General features: G+C 41.3%; 1 protein-coding gene across 8 annotated transcripts in view; it reads right to left on the bottom strand.

Annotated features, from left to right (window-relative positions):
- The window catches only part of LOC135937052 (homeotic protein antennapedia-like), a 101,145-nt gene that overhangs the window by 23,755 nt on the left and 60,111 nt on the right, over window positions 1–17,279 (bottom strand). The window contains exon 1 of one of the 8 annotated variants that reach the window (XM_065480123.1): window positions 15,248–15,533. The exons of 5 other annotated variants lie outside the window; for them this stretch is intronic. The gene's annotated coding sequence lies outside the window, so the exon portion shown is untranslated. Of the gene's footprint in view, window positions 1–9,151; window positions 9,173–15,247; window positions 15,534–17,279 lie in introns of those variants that run through there. 2 more of the 8 variants (XM_065480131.1, XM_065480129.1) reach the window with 2 other exon arrangements.

The following is a 17,279-nucleotide window of genomic DNA, read 5'->3' as shown; positions in this document are numbered from 1 at the left end:
GAGAGAGCTCTGGCGAGCTGCGAGAGCGTGTGCGTCTTTTTATCCAATTAAAAAGTTGCGCCAGTCAGCAGATATTTCAGCAGAATGAAATTATTTCAATTAAAAGAGCTGCCGCGAGCACCGAGAGAGACGCTCTTTGGGGAGCAGGGGAGTTCTGGGAGTTCAAGGGCTAAACTGGAAAGCTCTGCACTTTGAAAACCCAAGAGAATGACTATGCGCTTTGCTTTTTCGATACATTTCAAATTTCTAGAAAATCAGTGAGCGAATGAGGACGACGTTTAAAAAATTACCAAAGCACACCAGAACATTAAATTGCTTCCCAGCCCCAGTAGAATCTACAAAAGAGTTTGGCAAATTTTCAGGCTGTTTTTATTTGCCACCGAAGAATAAAAGCGACAAATAGTTCCCCATTCTGGTTTTATCTGTTGCTTCATCAAAAGCATTTAATTTCAACAGGGAACCATTTAATTTCTAAATTTCATGGCCATTTAACCACGCGTTTGACGTTGTGTAGGATTGTTTACTTTATTTTTTCTCTTTTATCCGTCTTTGCTTCGCGATGTGTCTAGTTGCTGGGCGTGGGACATTGCAACAACTGCACTATGGAGAGGAACAATCTTGTTTTCCACTCTGGCGCCAGAATTGCCTCTTCGAGAGAGGCATTATTATTATTATGGGTTATTATATATGCTCTCTCTTAGTTAGCCGTTCGCCGGCGTTGTTGTCGCCAGAGCTCTGCAAATTTCACAATCATGACTTTCTGCCGTTGGTCGGTTGGCGAAGTCGCGTATATGCATGTTTATAGATATGCACGATTGTACGTATAGCCACCGAGAGCAGCAATGTTCTATATATGCATGCAGCTAAAACACGGTCTGTCATCGCAACAGTGCTCTCTCAGTGCCTGGCGCGCGATATTTATATATGCATTACCTACATACCGCTCACTGTACATGTGTGTGCACATACACACATATCCAGCTTTGCTTCAACCCCAACTCTAGCTGCTGAACAGCTCTTTTGCAAAGCTGCTGCGCCGCGCGTTTTGCTGCTTGCTTTTTGCGTTGGTGGAAAAAATCACACTCTCGTCGAGAGAGAATTCCGACGCAAATATGAATATGGGGTGAGCGCGGCCCATATTTTATATTTTCGAGCTGGGGACAGACGACCGGGGAAAATTCCGCGCGAAAATACACGCAGCAAAGCAGTGCACTGGTCGCTGCACGAGCAGAAAGTGGAAAAGGCAATCCGCGTTTCTGTTTTGTTCAAATAATTTGACAGCTGAAAATGAAGGGAGCAAGCCAAAGCATATACGCAAACGACCGGCTGAAACAAACAGCATACAAAAGCAATGTACTCGTTTTCCGCAACTCGACCGACCGGAAGTTGATGCGTGGAGTGGACACGGTGCATAGGAGACGTGCGTTTGGGTTTCCTTTCCCCAAAACTGTTCTAAGGGGAATGACATTTATGTTGTTCAACTCCAAACCTCTCTCTTTAATTAATTTTGATTTAAATGTCTTTTTAAATCAATCAGTCATCAACTGCTAAATTAACTAAATTAATGGGAATTTGATTTGTAGTGGTTGCGGAGCCGAGCTCCCACTCCTTTTTCATTTAAGGTCTAGGGTATTGTTATTAATGATTGTTAGACAATATTTGTTAGAAATTCGTTAATGCAACAGAGAGAGATTTTGAATGTAAATTAGTTTTCGCCGGACACACGAGCCAACAAGTCGCATCTTAAGAGTTCCGAGCGTTTAATTGTTAAGGACCCGGCTCAATCGAGTAAATTCTTTTCTAATTTAAATTGTTCTTCAAGCTTCAAGTCAATTCTCTTAAATTGTTAATCCTAAAGTCGAATATCAATTCTGTTTAAAGGTCCTTGTATTCTGCTAGACTTAGTCGCCAAGTGACTGTCGCATAAAGAGAAGAATTGTTGAAGATCCCGCAAGGTTTCATTTTCACCTCTTAAACCCCAAAGATTTATTTGATCGTCTATTTTTCTAAGTTTTGTAGACCGCAACAGTCGAATCACGCAGTTATGGTTGTAAAAAAGACAAAATTTGCACATATTACCTGCTAAAAAAGTGATTCGTTGAAATGCGGACTTGAAATTACTATTGCATTAAGGCCTTGATTTCCCCATCAAGATTGGCCATTCGAAAATTTAAATGTTCATATTACACTTTTCTCAACCTTCTATAAATTAAATTTCCAATTTGGTTTTAACAGATAAAATATTTTTTTCTAAAATTCAGTATTCCAACCTGTAAAATTTTGCTCTAAAATTCTAGTTTAAAAAATTATTTCTAATTTTCGTTCCTAAATAAAATGTTCTAAACACATTTTCACCACAATAAGATTGATTTTTCAAGCTGGAACTGTATATCTTATCGCAAAAAGGCCGAAAACTCCAATTCCCAATTCTATCTCAATAATTTACTATGCTCTAAAATCGAGCTGTCAATTTTATAATTGTATTCAATTAAAAATTCGCATTTTTTTCTCAACACGAATATATGAGCTAAACTTATAATTAAAAAACGACATTTACCTATGTGATAATCAATGCAAATCCATTTCCATTTCATGGTCGAGTGGCACTTGGCCTCAAATTATTCCGACCGGAGGCAATATCTGTCGGGAAGTGTATTTCCAGATGCAGGTCAGCGTGAGCTGCATCTGCCAAAGTCGCTCTGGCACTCACAGTAAAGCAGGCAATGAGAGATCCGCGCGCCGAACGCACTACCGGCAAAGGTCGGCCATGGACTGATACGTTTCAAATAGAAGTTACATCCGATACGCGCGCACAATGAGCCAGTTTAAAAAAGAGATGCCCATCATCTGAATACCGCCCCTTGAATTCAGACCATGTCATCCCCCCTGACAGGCGGACAAAGCATAATTCTTTCGAAGAACACCCCCAGTCAGTCAGCCTGGCTCTTTTATATATATCAAAGACCCTCGCACTCTCAATGGCGCACAGCTTTTTATCAAAAATATTTTCCAACAGAGGGACGACAGAAGCTCCGTAGTGTTATTAACGCTGCACGGTCTGTGCTCCAAATGTAAACTCGATCGCTTTTTTGTCGCTGCTACATAGGTGAGAAATTAGAAAAGGAGGCAGAAGGGTGCAAAAAATTAACGGCGAAATGATGATCAGCCCCTTCTCTCGCGGCACCAGCAGTTCAAACAAGCTCTTGTTTCCTCGTCTGACTCCAATTTGCGCTCTATTCCAAATGGCCTTTCGCGCTTCTGCTCTTTTCAAAAGGGGCCTTTTATTTATGTTTATCTCGGGCCTTTCCCTTTCTTCTATGTACGCTCGTGAAAGTGCTGCAGTTTCTCAAAACTATATTATATACACCAATAGAATTATGGTCAGTCAAGATAAAGTGGAAAGCTAACCAGATGCAGCCAAAAATCAGAGGGAAACAGGAACATTTTTTGAGACTTCCTCGGCAGAGATGATCAATTTTTCGGCCCAGTGAATTAAAAACAAAATAATTTCAAAGATTTTTTTTATCAGCAATACACCTCGTTGGTCAAAAAATCAATCAAATGTGAAACCACCGATATGAATGAATGTCAGCATTTATTTTTCTTTAACAATTGTCTGTTGTACAGTACACTCTCTTGTTTAAATAATTTATTAAATAGGAGTTTATAATTTTTTATGCATGGTTGCAATACAAATTTCTATGGACAGGGATGTAAAAATACTGCATTAATTTTGCAAAACTTAAACTGTGTTTAAGTTTTAGTGTTGAACGCCTAGTGCGTTTTATGAAATTTCTAGGCTACTATTTTTAAGCAAAACTTGACTCAATTGATCTCTGAGACTGAATTCATAAAATTAATATCGTCAAGTGAAGTGTATATTTGGAAAGGACTCAATATTTCAGCCACTGTCGGTGAATTAATTCTGGTCATGCAAACACTGGAGGCAAAAAGCGGTGTGCAAAACAATTGGCAACATTTTTCAAATGGCAGGAAAGTCTAAAAACTAGGCCAATTGAATCCACTCTGCGTGAATAACACCCTGTCAATATAAATTTGTCTGCCGCCGCTCTCGCAATTACGCTCTGTTTGCCGTCCTCGCAGGCCTTTTTTCTTGTAGGTTTTTTGTTTTATTGCTTTCTTCTTCTTTATCTCTTGTTTGTTTGTTTTTGGCGACGACTAAATTCTTGGCATATGCTGCCAGCAGCAGCTTGATCCAGTCCAAGTTTTTCACAATTAATCTCCTTGACTTGATACTGGATTTAAATTTCTAAACTCGCGAAACAAAAACAACTAACAAATCTGAATTGGCAGATTAGTTCGGAATTTCTTAGGATCGGAGATAAAATCATGGTGCAGAGTACTTTTTTAAAATATAAAAACAGGAAAACCTACGAATATTAGACCTGCTGCGGGAGCTATTTTCGTTGATATTTTCTACCAGCTATTTTTCACACATTTCCCACAGAATTAGCATGGCTGAGGAAGTTCAGCGAAAAGAATTTTGTCGGCAGGCAGGCGAAGGCGCAGAAATAATTTATCTGCGACATTCCTCCCCAACACCGAAGAGAAAGCAAAATAAATACACGCAGGGACAAGCAGCACTTACAAAATACTTAGGGTCCGGCGCCGTGATGCACTTTTTGGTTGGTTTTCTTTCATGGGTGGCGAGCACCCTTCTCCTTCGGCTCCCTTTCGTCCGCCCTTCGCACACAAGGGCCATTTTTCCGACGCCCCAACCATCCGGTTGAGAGAGCTAGCGAGCGTGCAGCTAGCCGATATATTTCTTTGTGTTGTTTAGCAAACTGCTGCGGAGCGAAAGAATCGACCAATAAATCAGCAGCCCTTGGAGCTCCGATCGTCGTCGAATTAATTCCGCATACGTGGTTTTAATTGAAAGTTCGCCTTATAGGCCGCGCGCAGCCACCCCCCGCGTAATAAAGTGTCACTTGCACGGCGCTGCTTTTGTCTTTTGTTTTGGCGTCTCTGTTATTTACTAGGCCAAATGCATTAGACAGATTACAACTCGTCGTCGTCGTCGGCGGCGGCAGTGGCGGCGGCGGCGACGCTGGCAAAAAATGGCCGCCCTGCGTCTCGCACTAATTAAATTTACACACGCGCGCTCGCATGAAAAGTCACAGCCACTTTGCAGTCCGCCGGGAAAATGCTACTGGAAATGCAGCGCAACAAAATTTTGCGTTCTGTTCCCGTTGGGTTAAGCGACCTGCAAGGACAACATATCCCTGCTGCTTGAGGTAGGAAAAAGGTGGATTGATTTTTAAAATTAAGTTCCAAGATAAATCTACGACGCTTCTCACACTACATCAAGGAGCAGCAAATATTGAATGCAAAAAGGTCAACTCCTCCAGGTAAGACGCTACGAACAATCCGAGTGAATGTTGGCAAAACAGAAAATTAAATTTTAATACGCCGAGCAGTGCTTTTCCCGAGAAAATATTTGTCAAAGGAAAAGAAGTCTTTTATTTTTTATAGAATATTCGTCCGCTGAAATATTTCTGCATTAAAAGGGAAGAAAAAAATTCATTCAACAATGGCTTTTTTGGGTCTTCGTTGCAGAGGGATTTTTTTTAATTTTCAACACATATTATACATATTCGTTGACATATTATGCTTCACACGCACGACTTACAATTTTTAGCGCTATAGACTAATTTTTCAGATGTCAGTTGCTAATTTATGCTTTTATAAATTTATAAAGCTAGTAGGTAGATTAAATTTGCATGTGTATAATATTTGTGCACATTTTAAGCGTGTGTTTGATGTAAAATTTGAATTTTGTCATTTGTTTCGCATACAAACAAAAGTCAATTTTTCTCTTTGAAAGGTAATTTGAATTTTTCAATTATTGCACGAATTATTTAGAAGTGCAATCAAAATGAAATAATTTTAAAGGACATCATAATCAAGCACCGCATGAATTTATTAAATTAGAGGCGTAAATGAGTGGTCATAACGAATTTATTTTCCCTCCCCGAAAATGCACAGCAACGCATATTCATCACAGGATCGCGCTAATTTGGCGCAGACGCAATTTAAAATGCACCCGTGGAGGAAGCAGCTTTTTATTAGGGTGGCTCGTCGTCTCTATACCGGTTCATGCATATGCGCAGCTTTTAATGGGCCAGACCAACTTGATCACCCTTATTTGGTGCTGATGAGCGGGCTGCTTGTTTCTGACTGCTGCTCGACGCGATGGGCGCAGCCGTTGATTCGAAATACATAATAAAGCCGTGTGTGTGTGCCATATTGTGCCGCTGCAAACAAAGCTCTCAGAAACAGTCATCGACGCTTTTGAACCATCTGACGCCCCTGAACGCAATCAGGCATCACCCTACAAATAAATGAAACGGCGTACACATGGAGCGAGTAGATCGGTTTATATATTGTATGTGCGCGCTCCACCTTGAATAAATTAAACTTTGATTAATGGATCACGAGAGGTGGGGATTGTTAAATTTTATGACGATATTAGAATTTTTGCAAAAGTAATTTTAGCGGTCACGCCACTGCGATCTCATTTAAATATTAATTAAAAAATGAAACATGTTCGCTTAGTGTAAATCTGACTTTTATCAGCTTGCCTTTTTGATCTTGATTAAAATTTACACCATTAAACAGTTTAATTGCGAGCCAAAATGCGCGGTGCAAGAATCTTGTACTAATCACAAAAGGGCGGCATTTTTATTGCGGATTGTAATTAAATTATTAAATTACTCGTTTTCACAACATCAACACGTAATACACATCATAAAATTTAATGCTTTTGAGTAACTAGATTTTGCACCAAAATGTAATTTTGTTGGGTGCACAGGAGTATTGCGGGCTTTAATCGAGAGTTTTTATGGCTCCTTCCTGCCTCGTCACGTTCTGCTCTTTAATAATGCATGTGCGGCGGCGCGTTGAGTTTTTTTGCCGTACGTGCTAAGTGAGAAAAAATCGGGAATGCAGATCTTGGGAGTAAATTAGCCACGAAATACGAGCAAAATTCACGGTAGCTGCCGGGGTAATCGGAGTATAATTTGATATTAATATTAAAGGGAAAGAAAAATTTGCATAAATTGAAAAGCGGCCGTATAGAATAAATTGCACTCGGACGCGGTCAAATATTTTGTGTACGCACGATGAATGAAAGCAATTTATCCTATGGTAAATGAAAAAAGGGAACACAGATTGGAGAAAATTGCTTACGTTTTAATTTAAGATGGGTAACGAGATAAAAATAAAGAACGTTTAAGTCTTGTTGACTGACTAGTTATAAATTGCATGATTTTCTAGTAGTCACTTGTTGTTGAAAATGTTTTTGTTTTCTTGATTGCGAAACATGAAATGTTACTGTCTCCAAAATTAACATGGAAATTGCATCAAGTGGTTGTAAATTTCTATTTCATTTTTCTTTCCTACAAGGCAAATATTAAAAAAATAAATGAAATCATAAATGAAATTTTTTCTGTGTTTTTTATCACATAATATAAGTAAGTAGGGTTTCATCACTTTCTTGATGTAATTTTCTATATTAATGAATTGTTAAAGTATAATAGTAAATTGCTTTTCGTAAAAGAACATGGCTCTCCTTGTCAGACTTGTATCAGTTACGGAAAATTCTGTTTCTTTGGCTGAAACACAGAAAAGTATATGCACCCTCGGGCCGTTGAGGAGATTTATAATTCATGGCCAGCGCTGCCACTGTTGCTGTGGGGTTCGTAGATGTGCGATATTGTTTTAAAACGTAATAATGACGCTTGTTATGAGTCTCGTGGCGCGATATCCACTCGCATTATGTGCCTTCTCTCCGCACCTCTTGCTTTCAACTGCGCGTGTAGAAAAAAACTCGCTTCCAAGTGTTGTTTTTCGCAAGTGAAGTGCTTGTGTTTTCATAAAAGAGCTATTTGGAGCCCTGCGTGCGTACGTATTTGTTTTTAAAAGCGTCAGCCTGCAGATTCGCTGCTCATTCATAATAATTTTACGCGCCACTTTGCAGCTTGGTGTGTTGTGGTTGTAGCGGAGCTGTGTAATAGCGGCGCGCGGCAGGGCAGGCGCGGGCACTGCTGTGAATTTTACGACCCTGCTAAATGGCAATTCAAATAAATGGCCTCAAAAGCTCTATTTTATTGCAGTTTAAGAGCCACTTGCTAGATTTTATTAGGACATAAAGAATCCCGCGATATCATCTCTAACAGGTGGATTTCCCGTTCTCCACATTTGTTATATAGCATAAGAGATCGCACCCACGCCGAGTAAAGGAGCGCAACTTTTTATCATTTCGCAAGGCAACCGCAAAGGATATTGCTTTTTATTTCCCCTAAACGCCCTAAACGGGAATATTTTAAAATTCCGTGCTTAAAATGACAGTTTTAATTTAGCTCTTTTCAATAATTGCACTTTTTTGAGTCAGTAAATTTGAATCTTGCTGCGGCATTGATTGTTAAAAAAACTTTTTCCGTAACTGAAAGTTTCTAATATGAACAAAAAACTGCGTGTGTTGGTGGCAAAAATGCAGACAGCATAAATCTTCTCCGTGGTGCTGTATGTGGACTAATTGAATTTATCATGCATGGCCAATGTGCTTTTATATATGTATACACACATATTTAGCGCTAATAACTGGAGCGGTTGGCGATGAGCACGAGATAGCGTGAAAGGAGACATAAAATAATAATTTATCACCTTGCGCGCAACTTGACCCAAACACAGAGCGAATAATTCTCCGCAGCACATAATAAATAAACAACAGGTAGATTATCAGGTGTGTAACCAGATCGTCGTGATGATGATCATTAGCCCGGCTGGCTCCAAATTAATCACACCGGCGCGGCATGCACTGGATTCGGAATTACGACTCCTTCGCGTGGCCATCAGGCATCAAATGGCTGCTCGAGCTGCTTTATCTTTATTGTTCCAGCTAATGACCCGGCGTCATGAGAATTTCATTAGTGCGTGGCCCGCTACGGCTGGAAAAATGTCTTCATTTCCCGCGCAGCTTAACACAAACAAATATGCGCGCGTGTTCCGTGCGCAAGGACGTTCTTAATTTAATGAATGGGAAGTGCTTAATTTCCTTAACATTCTTATGTTTCGCGACAAAGTAGCGTTTCGTCGGCTTATCAGCGTTTGTGTTTAAACGATTACTCACGCTTCGCCATTCGCGGGAACTCTCTGGACGCGAGATCAACTCACCTGAAACACAAAGAGAGCAATTATGATTATTATGACGCACATGCACACACACACAGTAGCCGCGCAAATTAGGGGGCGCGCGTCTCCAGCGCGATTATCATTAACAGCGGCCCTCATGCATGCTCAGAATCCAAAATGCCGCGCCGACTGCTTTTGGCAACTGAGTGTTTCCTGCCAACTCGTAATAAGCAGCAATTACATATCCAAAAGCGTCTGGTGTTGTGTCTGGCTCAAGGCAGAAAACGTTACAATGTCTGGACAGTCCAGCGCGCGTTCAATGTGCGTTGCAAATATAGCCTCTGTTAATTTACTTAATTCCAGACATGCAAATTTTTAGAGATATTTAGGAATTTTTTAACCTTGTACTGTTACATAAATTGCCTGTGATAATTAGATAACGGCGCAATATAATATCAACTCTTGAAAATGTTCGCAAAAATCGGCCTAACAAAAATGAAATAAAAGAAACAAGAAAAAAATTGACAATTCTGCTATATATAGGAGCGTATCAATTTGTGTGTTTTTTTCAACTCAGTACTCATTTTCTCAGTTTGATTAAGCCCAGACAAACTATAAGCAAGTGTGTTATTTGCGAGATTGTTTATGATTATCGCCGCTCCAATGAGCACTGTCAAAATATTTTTCATCGGCGTAGACTAGATAATTGGCACTTTATGAAGTAATTATTGTAATTGTGGCGTCGCGCAGCGAGAATTACAGTGTATCTCCGCTGCTCATTGTTCTAATCACACACATAGCAGCGCCGAGAGAGAAATAAGCAACGCCAGCACGGCACCATTGTTCAAGGCGCAAGCGTTTTCCACACGAACGGCACTTCATTTGCGTTTTCCGCGAATTTTTGCGGCAGCTGCTTTTCATTAGCAGTCTGTATGTATGAAGAGAAACCAGGCGGAGCTGGATAATTCAAGCAACTAAAAATTAAAATCATCATACAGCTGGATCATATCTCTAAAAATTTCCATTGAAGGTATAAATAATAATGAGAAGAGAAAATAAATTTTAAGTATATACGTTTATACAATTTCTGGATCCAAATAACTGCTCTACGTCCATTGATGGTCAAGTTAAATATTGACCATTTTGTCTTAAAATTTAGGTTTGCTTCATGATGCAGATAAGCTTTAACGCTAAACAGACTCTGATCTATATAGTGACATAAAAATAAGGCTTATCATTTTTATTTCTTTATTAAAGCCATAAAATAGAACACTGTGTGAAACAATAATTTTACTCCTGTATTTTTTGTTTGAGTAGAATGTTTAAAATAAATTATCAGTATAGATGATGTAATAAATAGAAGAGGAGCATGCTGTGCGGCAGTTCGTGTGTTTTTGCGGCGGTAAACTGGCAATGACGCGGTGTCAGACCGTTTAGCAAATCCAAAAGAGCAAAAAGCCCCGTGACATCAACTCTCAGAATTGCAACAATTTCAAACTTCTCTCGCCGAGGCAGTGGCGGCGGAGCCAACTTGAGTGTGTCAACTTTATATGTGACAGGGAGGAGCTGCAATTAAAAGCAGCGAGCGACTCAGTCTGCGCTCTGGTTGCTCATATGGAGCAGTTGTTAGCGCCGGCATTATTTGCGCGGCGCTTTTTGCCCGGAACGAGAGGGCTGCCGCCGTCGCGCTGCTGCGCTGGTGCATCTGTCATCACACTTTGGCACTGAATGTCAGTCGGGCGGGCTGAAGAAGATATTCGGTCCGTCTGTCTATCTCTCAGTCAGAGCGGCTCCAATAAATTAGACGCGCGAGCCCCGAAATAAGAGAGTCGGCGGCGGCGGCGCAGCTCTTTCTGCTGGCATCGCAGGCGTCAAATAAAAATAGCTCATAAAGCAATATGGCTGCTGCTGGGTGGAAAGCGAACGAGAAGGGCCAGATGCTTAATCAAAATGACGAGACAGTTGTGATGCCAGATCCACGCCGGCTGCTGATATTTCGTTCCCGACGGTGACACCTTCGAAAAGGCCCCTAGGAAAAGTCGCGCGTGGGTCGCTCGTTCGGGTATACATTTTAGGCCAATTAAAAACGAGTCAAATTAGCTGCTGATATATGAGCTCCCAAATTTTATCTTATTGTATGATTAATTTGCGTTGCACAATTTTAGCCGCAGGAATGGTTGCGAATATAAATTTGCAGTCGTAACTTTCATTGTTGAAACTCTTTGAATATGTATAGTTTGTTTGACAGATTAACAGACCAAAACTTACAATTAGTGGCAATTCTTAAACTTTTATTGGGGTTTAACTTTAAAATTTAACAACTAAAAAAGTTCTTAAATCATATGCAATTATTTTAAATAATGAATACAGTACTATGTGAACTTAGATTGAAAAAGGATTGAACAAAATCTTCCTCTTTTAGTCATGAGCGCAAGGCACTTTAATTGATTTTATTGCGATTGCATTCTCTCGCAGAGATATCAAAGTGCGGCGGAGACAGCCGAGCTAAAAGGAAGTTGGAAAGAGCAGCGGAGAGAGAAGAGAGCAGCTCTTCTGTTCTTCCACTGGGAAGGGAAGAAAACGAGGCAGGCCTCGGAGCTGTCACTCGAGAGCAACATGCCCCGACGTAAGATCGATGAGCTGCTTTTCCGCCATTCACTCGCGATATTCGTCATGGCAACCCGGCCGAATTCAGCCTAATGAGATCGATATGCAATTGCACTCGAGTTCTCTCTAGTTACTTTTGCATAACGTGCTCGAAATCAATTTAAATTATTTAGTCATGCAAATTACAGGGAATTACTAACTGTGAAACGATGTTTTATCAGATGAGCTCATTTCTCAAAAGTAGTGCGCAACCCTAGCAGCTCGAGTGCTGTGCCGGTTGCATTAATATGTGCGAGTCGAAAATGAAATCAGATATGCAACCGTCCAGTCGGCAGTGTTGTGACGGTTGCAGCCGCGGCTTTCGCTGCAAAGATCGATCTGAATTGGGAAATCAATTCAGACAGGAATCGTTCTGGAAGGTCGCGAATAAAAACTAGGAAAGGTCAAAAGTCTGGTGTTGCTCTGCAAAGTTCACGGCGCTGTCTAGCCCCCGAAAAGCGTCCCCCGCGGGAAAGTGCTGGCTGGCTAGGATTTCCCTTTGCAGGGTAGAAGCGACGCAATTAAGCCGCCGTCACTCAAAATCCTTCGACAAGCGGAGCGCCATTGTGGGGGCCGGAATAAAATGCAAAGGGGTGCTCTCGCTGCTTGATCCCTTGCAGGCAGGGGTGCGAAGCAGCGGGGGCGGATGATGCATCAAATTCGCGGCGGCCTTGCATTTGAAAATGTGTGTGTATACTCTCTGTCTTATACTCCCCCGGGCGGGTGGTTGAGCTCCTGGTGCACTTTGAGGAAGAGATACGCTTTTCCGGTGTAATCGTGCATAAATATTTTCTTCATAATTTTTATTTCAGCACGCGGGACCAGTCGGGGGACGAGGGACGGAATTCACTTGCGGCTCGGTTTGCTTTGCGCGTTTGAAATCTAATATTGCGTGAGAGTACAGCGCAGCTTTGCCGGAATTACGCCGGCAGACGATATGTCATTTTTGCATTTATGCATGAGTTGCTCCTTTTTCCCAAACAAACCAACTCGCACCTATTGTATTTTTATGCGGTGCAGTAAATCGTCATCGGCCATGTTTAAAACGCCGAGTTGGAAATTTCTACTCGCACGAATGCGAGCGTACAACTCGCCTTTATTGAAGCGTACATGGTGTGTACACTTTAAAATAAACAGTGGCTTTAGTCGGTACATGTTTTGGCACACACGTGGAATGGTAATTGCTGGAATTAGGAGCAACAGACGTCAACAATTAATTTGCAATGCGATTTGAATAATAAAAACAGGCTGGATTACAAATAAATGCAGGCGCGCGGCAGCAGTAGCAGCGTGTTGCTTTGGCTGGCCGCCGCTCTTTCCACACACTCAACCAGCCAGCAGCGCAGCATTGTAATGTGTGACAATGACAAATGGCTCGATTATTATCGCACCAATCAGCAACAGCTAAGGCATACTAGATAATAGACTGGTTCCCTTGCCAATCACGGCCTCCAAACCGTCGGCTCAATTATTCCAATCAGACCCGGTTTCCTTTTTGGGACCTGCCACCACCGAATTTGTGCCCGAGCCAACTGGAAATTGATTTAAATTGAATCCCAATTCACCCCCCCCCCAAGAGGTTCCGCAATATTTTGATTTAGCGCGCAGCAAAGTTTCTCCCCTTTCGGACAAGGGCGAATTCGGGATCGATTGCGGGCTCGAGCTCAGAATTTCTGGCCGCGTAATAACGCCTGGCAGGCGCGTCGGTGTTCATTTGCCTGTGTCGTGATAACCACAAGCTTGCGACAGAATGTCAATAATATCTGCAACCCGCTTGACAGGCCTGCCGAGCGGTCGCACGACCAGGGGCGATAAATGGGGTTGCAACTGCTGCCTGCAGAGAGAAAGGGACCCAAAAGTTCTGACTTAGTTTGCAGCGGCTGGAAAACAATCGACAGGAAAGGCGGAGGCGGCCAATGAAAGAGGAAGTCGGTGCATCCTTGCGCCCGCAATTGTGTGGAGGTCTGGTATAAATTATATGCGGCGTAGAAAACACCAAATTTCAATGGCGCCGAATATAAATAAAAATCAGAATAATATGTGTAACTCGTAAAAATGATTCTTGTTTATTCTTGCAAGGATAAATACAATAAATACGAAAAGTTCTTTTTTTATACCTGTCTGAGGACCGGGAAGGGCGCACAGGGATCATGCCCACTTGCCTCCGCACCGAGGACTTTTTTGAAACGCTAGACAATCGTCCCGAGATGCCAAATCACGCACGAGCAAGTAGCGAGTTTGCCTATATATTGTCGGCAAGGAGGCTTTCCAGGCACATCATATCCATCCATCTACCGACTACTCGCATGTTGCTTAACTTCGGTGATCTTACGGGAACCGGTGTATCCAACATGCTACACCCTAGACATACATTAAATTTAAAAGCAAGCAAAATGAAACTAAAACAATCCATTACAAGGTAATATCACACCGCACTGAGCCGCATTGACATGAATTTCTTCTGGTCATTTTTCAAAATGAAATAATATACCTTTGAAGTAAGCTCTCGTGGCGGCTTTTGGTTTTGAATTACAAAACTTGATGCAACATATATATCTTTATATAGCTTTTGGATTAAAATTGGAAAAATTAAATATTTAATTTAAATTAAAATGGTTTTCCTATTTTGAAAGTTTAGGGCTCAAAGTGGTTTTTAAATACATAATTGTTTTCTTAGTGTGTTGCTCTACATGTGATTGAAAGAGATTGGCCGTAAAAGCGATATTCTCAATCAATTGCAGGAGCCAAGCCGGCCAGGTCGCTTGGGATTTTCCGCTATAAACGCGCGCCACCACTTTGGTCGCGGCTGACAAATTTAAATACCCATTTGGGGAATTCATTTCCAGTTAGTTAATATCGCTCGTTGACACCGTGTACGTACGCATCTTTTATTTATCGCGTATGCGGTTTGTGTATATCGTGTTGATAAACAAGACAGTGTTTCGCTTATCGCAATCCAAACTGTGCCATCGAAAACAGTAGCGGATACATTTTTATGGATCTTTTCACTGATGGGCAGTGAATTAAAACGAAACACTTGAAAAGTGATTAAATTTAGAAAATAATCTTCACAAAAACTCATGTCTTCCAAAAATTCATTGCGCTTCCTAAATTGTAATTAAAAGTTTTTTATTAACTCTCCTGATAAGAAAAAAGTATTTTTAAATAACGATTTTGAGAACGTGATAGAAAATTGAGTACAAAGAGCTGCTAAATTTTAAATGTATAATTGAATAAATTAATTATTATTAATATAATGTGAATTGCTCATCACAGGATTCTTTTCTGCAAAAAACTTTAAGCATGAACGGTTTTCAATTAAAAAACATTTCGACCAACCCAGTCATAATGATTGAAAATTCAGTTGGCAAAAATCTCGAGAAACACAATTAAGGTTCAGATTGATATTTGCAAAGTGTCTAAAATAAAAAAGCAGTTGGAGACTGACCTCTACACTTGCGAATTTTCTGCTTCTTCTTCACCATGCTGGCAAAGTACACGATTCAGGGTGATTCCCGGCCTGTGAGGCCGCCGCGTGGCACTTGGGCAAGGGTGGAAAGGGGTACATGACCCGCGGCACGGAGCACTGACCGCCGACTGTCCAAATGGAGACGTCACGAGAGAACGAGAGACAAAGAGGGCTCAGTACACGTGCACCATGTGCCTCGGTCGCCAGCGAGTGCTGATCTGAATGCTTTCATCCGCACGAGCCGCCTCGCACTATTTGGATGCGCATGGGGGAGCCATGGATGGAAAGGAGCAATTGGTGATGGTGAGCCTGCGCCTGTGCTGCTGCACGCCACTCGCACACACTCGGCATGGTGGCGGCACCGCCATGCACAGACCGAGCGCTCGCTCTGCTGTTCGCTTCTGTTCTGCTCATCATCAGCTAATATATTACCACACCACATCCTTTCAAGGAGCAATTAGAACCCATGCAGTAGTGCATGCTTGCAGCCTCCTCTAATGCTAGCGGAGGTGCGGTGTTTGGAAATTTCCAATGCAGGCCGTGGCAGCTGGCAAAATGAAAGAGCCCGAAAGAGAAAGAATTTGTCACTTTTCAAGGCGCTCTGAACAGTAAAAAGAGGGGAATGAATGAGAAGAGCCTAGCTTTTTTAGAAGCGGCAAAGTCTCGACACCCTTAACATATTGTTAAAAAGATGCTTGCAAAACATTTGCAAAATTTAAACCCAGGTAGAAATTGATGACATTTATATTGTCATTATATTTTTAGATCTAGAAAAATAGTTCGTTTGATTTTTCAAGGCTCTTTAAAATCAAATTCTAATTTGACCATTGACTTGAACTGTTATGAATAGTGTCCTTTTGATTTAAATTATACTGTAAAATTAAATACTGCTCCCTTCCGATAATAACTTTCTGGGGCCTCAAAAATTAATTAATAGTTATTCATTTTGTGAAGATCGCTCAAAATTTAAAGGATTATTAGCACAGCGTAATTGTCAATATATTGTTAGTTTTGCTCAACAATTTAAATTTTTAAGAAGTAGTGTTTAAATCGCCTTGATCCTTTTTAAAAATAATGCTGACCATTTTTCATTTAGAGAAAAATGAAAAACTTTGAAATGTTCCAATCCCAGCTAGAAGATTTGCCTCTATGTTACTCGCGTCCGTTTCCCAAGCTCGATTTGGATGCAAATTCGTAATGTCAGCCGCTGACTCGCCCCTCAATCTGGAGCCAAATGCTTGCTGAATACCAAATGAAGACGTCAATAAATCGCAGCCCCAAATCCACCCTACCTATCTCCAGCTCAACCGAGCACCTCTCCGCTGCGAGTAATCCCTTTCTCGCAGAGAGCAGGTAAATTCTCACCGGGAGAACTGACTACGGCTACAAATATTTTCCCTTCGGAAGAGAGTTCAATTAAAAACTCGATTACGTGACCTCTCCTCTGTTCTCTGGCTCCGCGGTCTTTTATATGTGAAATAATTACTGACTTACAATTTCTCACAAATTGGATTTTTAATTGCACGCCCGCCGAATATGGAACAGAACACCCTCTGTCTCGGGTCATGTCATCATGTGTGCTTGCGCGTTTGCATCGGAAATTAAACAACTTGTGCTGGTCGTTCGAGAGGACAGCCGGTCGCTATGCTGTTCAATTTTTGAGGGCGCATTAATCATAAATTGACAGGTGTTCGTTCGTTGGTATTAAAACAAAGGCCATGATTATGATTAACGGATAAAACTTGCGCGCACCTCTCGTTAAATTACAGACCACTGCCTCGTGCGCAAGAAGAAAATCGTTGGTTTCCTATTAAAAGAGTACACACAGCTGCAATTTAAGCAGCACATGCGGTGCCTTACAGATCGTTATTAAAAATCCAATTTCTACTTCTATGTTGGTAGTCGATTTTTGCAATGAGAGTAAAAGAGGCGCAATTGCCAGTTTCACATTGGCTGCACACAGATGATTTTTCGGCATCAACACGAAAATTGAGAGCAAAGAGGATCCAGC

This window comes from Cloeon dipterum, chromosome 2 (genome assembly GCF_949628265.1).
Source record: "Cloeon dipterum chromosome 2, ieCloDipt1.1, whole genome shotgun sequence".
Classification (NCBI taxonomy): Eukaryota; Metazoa; Arthropoda; class Insecta; order Ephemeroptera; family Baetidae; genus Cloeon; species Cloeon dipterum.
This window is presented reverse-complemented; position numbering and strand designations above follow the sequence as displayed.